A 6,741-nucleotide genomic window follows, 5' to 3' on the forward strand; every position below is an offset into this window, starting at 1 on the left:
GAGGAAGAAGAAGAAGAAGAGGAAGAAGAAGTAGAAGAAGAAGAAGAAGATGAAGATGAAGAAGAAGATGTGTGATATAGATTGTGTGTGTGTATGTGTGTGTGTGTGTGTGTGTGTGTGTGTGTGTGTGTGTGTGTGTGTGTGTGTGTGTGTGTGTGTGTGTGTGTGTGTGTGTTTCGTGATGGATGGTGAGAGTAATTGCAGTTTAGTTTTGTTTCCTTCCTTCCTTTATTTTTTTTCATTCATTCGTTTTTTTTGTGTCGTAATTTCTTTCTTTATCTCTTACTTCCCTTTTTTTTATTCCATTGTTTCTTATTGTCTTTGTTTCTTCCTTCTTTCCTTCATTTTTGTTTCTTCTTTCATTTTCATTCTTTTCTTTGTTTCTTTTCAATTATTTCTTCGTTTTTGTCTCATATTTCATCTTCTTTTCTTTTCCAAGTTTCCCTTCATTCTTTCTTTAGTTTTCCTTCCTTTCTTTTCCTCTTTTCTTTCCTTCTATTATTTTTTTTCTATTTGCTTTCATCTCCCTTTTTCTTATCCTTGTTTCTTCTTTCTCTTCCTTTTGCTTTCTCTCTCTTCTTCATGTTTCTCATAATTCTTCTTATTCCTCATCTTTATTCCAACTCGCTTGCTTCCTCCTTCGTGTCCTGCATATCCTTATCATACTAATCCTCATAACCTAGTCTTCTCTTCTTTCAATTCCTCCTCCTCCTCCTCCTCCTCCTCCTCCTCCCCTTCCTACTTATCATCTTATTTCCAACCATCACTTCCTACACCATTTCCTTGCATTCTACCTCCTCCTCCTCCTCCTCCTCCTCCTCCTCACCACCACAATAACACAGTTTCTCGTTCTGCTTTCCTCCACAATGACACAATTTCCTCCTTTCCTCCTCCTTCCTCCTCCGCTTTTACGCAGGTTAGGAGGAGGAGGAGGAGGAGGAAGAGGAGGAGCAGGGGATGGTCAGTCTAACGATCCCTTTCACTCTCGCACGAACAGGTAGCCAATGGTAATTACAGGTAATCATTAGATCTATTGAGCGAGTTACCTGGTGGTGTGGAGGGAGAGTTTGTCGCTGTCCCCCCTTCAACTCTCCTCTCTCTCTCTCTCTCTCTCTCTCTCTCTCTCTCTCTCTCTCTCTCTCTCTCTCTCTCTCTCTCTCTCTCTCTCTCTCTCTCTCTCTCTCTCTCTCTCTCTCTCTCCAATCCCCTTCTTACCTTCCTCTTTCGTTTCTTATCTGTTCTTTCTCTATTTTCTCTTCCGTTTCCTCTCTTTCCTCTTGCTCTGTTTCCCTCCCTCTCTTCTTCCTTACCCCATCTTCTCCCCAATCCCCTTCTTACCTTCCTCTTACCTTTCCTTTCTTCTCCGTTCCTTCTCTATTTCCTCGTCCGTTCCCTTTTACATCCCTCTTCTTCCTCCCTCTTGCTCTGTTTTCCTCCCTCTCTTCTTCCTTACCCAATCTTCTCCCTCCCTCCCTTCCTCTACCCTTTTCTTTCTTCTCCGTTCCTTCTCTATTTCCTCTCTTCTTTAACATCCTCTTCTCCCTCCTTCTTACGCTGTTTCCCTCCCTCTCTTCTTCCTTACCCCATCTTCACCCCCCCCCCCCCATCAAGAGCATTCCCCAAGGCGTCTATCCCCTAATTGTGCCTCTTAGTGGTCTTCATTTGGCCAAACCTTCAGTCCTCAGATTCTAGGCAGAGCGAGCCCGATCCACTAATTAATTAATGGCCCGGATTCAGGTGTTTCCAGGTGTGTGGGGTGGGGGGGTCTGTGGGGGGGGGTCTTTTTTCTTTCATATCTTTTTTCTTTAATACTTTTTCTCTTTCTATCTCTCATTTGTGTGTGTGTGTGTGTGTGTGTGTGTGTGTGTGTTCTTTTTTTTTTCTTTCATAGCTTCTCTCTCTCTCTCTCTCTCTCTCTCTCTCTCTCTCTCTCTCTCTCTCTCTCTCTCTCTCTCTCTCTCTCTCTCTCTCTCTCTCATCTCCTTTCATGCTTAATCATATCTCCTAACTGACTTTCTTTTTTCTCCCTTTCTTTTTCCTTCTTTTCCCGAATAACATCCAAATGGCTTCAAATGTTACCAACCAGACGTCGTAAAATATGCAAAGTGGTCCCAATCTCGACTCCTTTTTTTAATGAATCTCTAAAAAATAATCAAAAGGGGAAAAAAATCATCTGTCGGAAATTAATAAAAGAATGGATTAAAAAAGAAGAGAGAGAGAGAGAGAGAGAAAATGGAGCGGGTCCGTGATAAAACCCTTCACTTAGCAATCAAACTGACGAATTAATTACGCCTAATCGTTATGAAAAAACTACGTCCGTTAATTTATTGCAGGTTATCAAGGACGGACGAACATTAGCAGGAATATCGCACGGACACACACACACACACACACACACACACACACACACACACACACACGGACGGACGGACGGATATTAACATGGGTGAAGTACGGACTGGCACACACACACACACACACACACACACACACACACACACACACACACACACACACACACACACACACATACCTCTAGTTCTTGATTCCTTTCTTTTCTTTATTTTCCTCTTTTTTCTCCTTTATTTTCCCCTTTTTTCTCCTTTATTTACTTCTTTTCTCTCCTTTATTTTCCTCTTTTCCTTCCCTCTATTGCATTTTCTATTCAGGTTTCTCTCATTCTATTTTATTTTTGCTTCCTTTTCCACTCCTATTCCATGCTTTCTCTTCCTTGTACTTTTGTTTTTTTTCTTCCTCTCCTATTCCTTCCTTTCTCTTCCCTATCATCTTCTTGTTCTTACCCAGAAACACACGGACAGTCACTCACACACGCACACACACACACACACACACACACACAAGGACGAAGAGGACAAACAGAAGAGAGAGAGAGAGAGAAGGTGAAAGAAAGAGACTGCGGGCCTTTTCTAATTAACTTACATGTGTATCAGGTGCCAAAAGAGAAGGAGGAGGAGGAGGAGGAGGAGGAGGAGGAGGAGGACGTGAGTGCTGAAAGCTGGAAGAGAAAATATAGATAAGGACTTTGACGAGGAGAAAGCAAGAGAGAGGAGGAGGAGGGCGAGGAGGAGGAGGAGGAGGAAAAAAATAACAAAGTGAGGATGATTAAGAAAAAAAAAAAGAATGAAGAGAAGCAGGAGATGAAAGGGGAAGAAGAGGAGGAGGAAGAGGAGGAGAAGGAAGAAGTGATGACGTGGAAATGAAAGGAGAAAGAAAGGTGATGATGGTGGTGATGATGGTGGTGGTGATGGTGGTGATGATGGTGGTGGTGATGGTGGTGGTGATGACGCGTGACAAGATAGTGAAGTTGGTGGTGTCATTTTTTTCGTGGTGATGACTCGTAATAAACTTGGTGGGTTGGTGGTGATGATGGTGATGAGGGAGGGAGTGGTGGCGGTGATTGATAGCGGTGTTAATAGTATTAATAGTGATGATAGTGTTAATGGTGGTGGTGTTTTGTTTTTTTGTCTAATATTCTGATTTTTTAGATATTTTAATTGTTTTCTTTTTAAATGTTTCAAATATGAGCTAATTTTGATGGTGTGTGAGAGGCCGCAGTGGTGGTGGTGGTGGTGGTGGTGGCTTTGGGATAGAGGAATCAAATCTATATTAATCAACTTTTCATTTAAGTAATTCCCAAACGCTGCCTTTGATATATTCCAGCCATGAAGATTCGAACTAATTGTCTGAGGCCACTTTTTCCTGTGTTTTCGGAGCGCGATGTGAAAACGAACGAGGTGGTGGTGGTGGTGGTGGTGGTGGTGGAGATGAAGGTAATGGAGGTGAAGGCAAAAGTAGAGATAGGTGGATGTGGTTGTGAAGAGGGAAATACAGGTAGATATAATGGTCGTGAAGGTGGTTGTGGTGGTGGTGGTGATGATTGTGGAGGTGATGGAGACAGATACAGCAGTGGTGGTTGTATAGTGAAGGTGGTGGTGGTGGTGGTGATGATTGTGGAGGTGATGGAGACAGATACAGCGGTGGAGGTGGAGGTGGAGGTGAGGTACTTTTAGCATATCTAGTTAATCATTCTCCTCACCTGTCCACTCGTTAGCTTCATTACCTGTAGCATACCTGTCCTCCGTAATACCTGTAATTTATCATCCTTCAAGTCTTCTACAGCTTACTTTGATTTTGTAGCTTATGTGGTCTTCAGGATGTCCTTAACTTGTCCTTAACTTCCCATTCTTTACTCCTTTTCCTCCTCTGCTTATTGTATCCTTTCCTTATCCACCTGAAAACAAAGATTAATTAAGATACCGGTACTAGACAACACTTAGAGGTACTTTATTTTCATTTTTTTGGACTTTAATCTAAACTTACCTGTCGCGTTTGTATACTTTTCTTCCTCTTAAACTTGTCCGAAGCGAAATTATTAAAATCAGTCTTTTATTTTATTTTTTATTTTTTTTTTTTTCCCTCTCCTTCTCCTTCCCGACGCTGTTCTTAATCCTCCCTTTGTTATCTCCATTCCTTCTTACTTCCCTATTTCCTTCTTGTTTACATAAATCCTCTTTTCGTTTTCTTTTTTTCTTCTCTTTTTTTTTTCCTTCCCTCTCCTTCTCCTTCGCGACGCTCTGTTCTTAATCCTCCCTTTGTTATCTCCATTCCTTCTTACTTCCCTATTTTCTTCTTGTTTACATAAATCTTCGTTTTCTTTTTTCCTCTCTTTTTTTTCCTTTCCTCTCCTTCTCCTTCCCGACGCTGTTCTTAATCCTCCCTTTGTTATCTCCATTCCTTCTTACTTCCCTATTTTCTTCTTGTTTACATAAATCTTCGTTTTCTTTTTTCCTCTCTTTTTTTTCCTTTCCTCTCCTTCTCCTTCGCGACGCTCTGTTCTTAATCCTCCCTTTGTTATCTCCATTCCTTCTTCTGTCCCTACTTTCTTCTTGTTTACATAAATCTTCGTTTTCTTTTTTCCTCTCTTTTTTTTCCTTTCCTCTCCTTCTCCTTCGCGACGCTCTGTTCTTAATCCTCCCTTTGTTATCTCCATTCCTTCTTCCGTCCCTACTTTCTTCTTGTTCACATAAATCTTACCCTCGATTTTTCTTCATTCCCTCCTTGTCTTACTCTCCTCAATACTCCTTTAGTTCCTTTTCTTTTCCTACTGTCTTATTTATCATCCTTTCTTTCACTCCTTCCTCTTCTTAGTCTTCTCAATATTCCTTTTGTTCCTTTTTCATTTTCTACTGCCTTATTTATCATCCTTCCTCTCATCCTTTCTTTCACTCTTTCCTCTTTTTACTCTTCTCAATATTCCTTTAGTTCCTTTTCACTTCCTACTGCTTATTTATCATCCTTCCAATCACTCCTTCCTTTCACTCCTTCCTCTTCTCCCAATCCTATTTCGCGAAGGTCACCAGACTTTTTTGCTTCTTAGAGACTGCAGTTGGTATTGTCAGATGCTCCCACCCCACACACCAACCATTTCCAAAGGCCAAAAAAGAGGTTAATCGAGTTCTAATGAGTGTTCTTTTAGGTTCACGGTACAGAAGGAGGCTCAGACTACCTCCAGGGTCATAAAAGTACCCCTGGAAATGCCCTAAACTCCCACAAAAGACTAGTAAATTACGTGTTCTAGGGCGCGGATGTGTTTAAAAATATGGCCCTACGGCACTTCTTCCTCCTTCTCCTGCTCTTCCTCCTTCAGTGACTTCGAGTTCCTGTTCGTCTTTCCCTTTTCTTCTATATCTTGTACCTACGAGTCTGAAATAGGCGGTTGTTGTGTTAGTGTTTACCTAGTGATAGTGTATTGCCGGTGATGGTGTATTGCCGGTGATGTTGTATTAATGGATGGTGAGGTCTAACATTCAACACCGGAGTATGTCGCCAAATTCCCTTTCCAGGTCTGTCCCTCAAAAAGCAAGGTTCCCAATTATTTAAGCAAGGGAGTCACGTTTTCCTTCCTTTCCTCTGCCTCCTCCTCCACCACCACCACAACCACAACCACAACCACCACCACCACAAACAACAACAACAACACTGCCTCTACCACGTTCTCCTTTCTTTCCTCCTCCACCACCACCACAAACAACAACAACAACAACACTGGCACTACCAAGTTTTCCTTTCTTTCCTCTTCTTACACCACCACCACCATCATCACCACAACCACCAACACCACTAAATCTTACACCATCAACCACACTCACCACCACCATCACCACCACCATCACCACCCTCCTCTTCATCTCACACGCTCCACGCTCGTCATTTTTTCCCTCCCAGGTGTGTCAAATATTAATGAGACATGTTCCAGGTACATAAGAAGGTGAGGTCTGTCCCGCGCCCCCTCCTACCCCCCCCACTTACCCTTCACCCGTTCCCCCTCCATTCCTTACCCCTTCCCCTCTTCCTTCCCCTCCTTACCCCCTCCCCTTCACCCCTTCCCCCTCCATTTCTTACCCCTTCCCCTCTTCCTCCCCCCCTCCCCCCCCCACACAAACAGTAAAGGTATATAAATAGGTACAAGAAAGTTCATTAAGGTCATTTTCTTTTTTTTTCTTCTACCTTTTCTTTATATATTTGTTCGTGTTATTGTTATTGTTATTTTTAATCCTGTTTTTTTATTAGGAAGTTTCAGATTGATTGATTGATTGATTGATTGAATGCTCTCTCTCTCTCTCTCTCTCTCTCTCTCTCTCTCTCTCTCTCTCTCTCTCTCTCTCTCTCTCTCTCTCTCTCTCTCTCTCTCTCATTTACTCTTCCCTTTTAAATCCCTTC

At 42.3% G+C, this 6,741-nt stretch overlaps 1 long non-coding RNA gene across 1 annotated transcript in view; it reads right to left on the reverse strand.

The window, feature by feature from the left end:
• Window positions 1-4,146: 4,146 nt before the first annotated feature.
• LOC126983301 (uncharacterized) overlaps window positions 4,147-6,741 on the reverse strand; it is a 156,080-nt gene continuing 153,485 nt past the window's right edge. The window contains exon 5 of the long non-coding RNA XR_007735772.1: window positions 4,147-4,252. This is a non-coding gene — a long non-coding RNA (uncharacterized LOC126983301). The remainder of the gene's footprint in view (window positions 4,253-6,741) is intronic.

Source organism: Eriocheir sinensis, chromosome 53, assembly GCF_024679095.1.
Source record: "Eriocheir sinensis breed Jianghai 21 chromosome 53, ASM2467909v1, whole genome shotgun sequence".
NCBI classification, from domain to species: domain Eukaryota; kingdom Metazoa; phylum Arthropoda; class Malacostraca; order Decapoda; family Varunidae; genus Eriocheir; species Eriocheir sinensis.